Source organism: Nannospalax galili, unplaced genomic scaffold (genome assembly GCF_000622305.1).
Source record: "Nannospalax galili isolate Female #2095 unplaced genomic scaffold, S.galili_v1.0 scaffold2695, whole genome shotgun sequence".
NCBI classification, from domain to species: domain Eukaryota; kingdom Metazoa; phylum Chordata; class Mammalia; order Rodentia; family Spalacidae; genus Nannospalax; species Nannospalax galili.
Window position 1 is genome coordinate 34,593 of NW_008336074.1, and position 645 is coordinate 35,237.

Below are 645 nucleotides of genomic sequence, written 5' to 3' on the forward strand. Positions count from 1 at the left end.
CACCACATATGTGCTGGGATTCAAACCTGGGTCTTCTGCAAAAGTAACCAGTGCTCTTAACCGCTGTGCCATCTCTCCAGTCTCCCCCAGCCCCCACATGCACTTCTGGCTTTAAAATGCTATAATTCACAAAAGTCATCTACTCTGCTATCTTCCAACACACCCTTTAACACACACAGACACACACACACACACACACACACTTTTAAGAAATGTTAAAGGTACTTTCTTGTGTTAAGGATCCAATACTTTCAGATTCTCTGTGTATTATTGCCTTCAGTATTAAAGAATAATTTTAAAAAATGGAATGCTTCACAAACTTGTGTGTCATCCTTGCACAGAGGCCATGCTAATCTTCTCTGTATTGTTTCAAACTTAGTATATGTGCTGCCGAAGTGAGCAAGAATAATCTTAAATTAGGCATGGTGGCACATGCATATAATCCCAGCACTAAAGAGGCAGAAATAAGAGGACCACCACAAGTTTGAGACCAGCCTGATCTACATAGTAAGTTTCAGGCCAGCCAGTGCAACACAGTGGGAGCCACTTGCGAATAATAAATAAATTAAATAAATAAATAACTAAATAATCATGATCACAAGGCTGGATAGATGGCTCAGCAGTTAAGAGTAATGGACATTAAGT

At 39.7% G+C, this 645-nt stretch overlaps 1 non-coding gene across 1 annotated transcript; it reads right to left on the reverse strand.

Moving 5' to 3' along the window:
* Positions 1–296: 296 nt before the first annotated feature.
* Positions 297–403, reverse strand: LOC115069975. Its single transcript, XR_003849201.1, has one exon. It is a non-coding gene; the product is annotated as a U6 spliceosomal RNA (small nuclear RNA).
* Between the last annotated feature and the right edge of the window lie 242 nt (positions 404–645).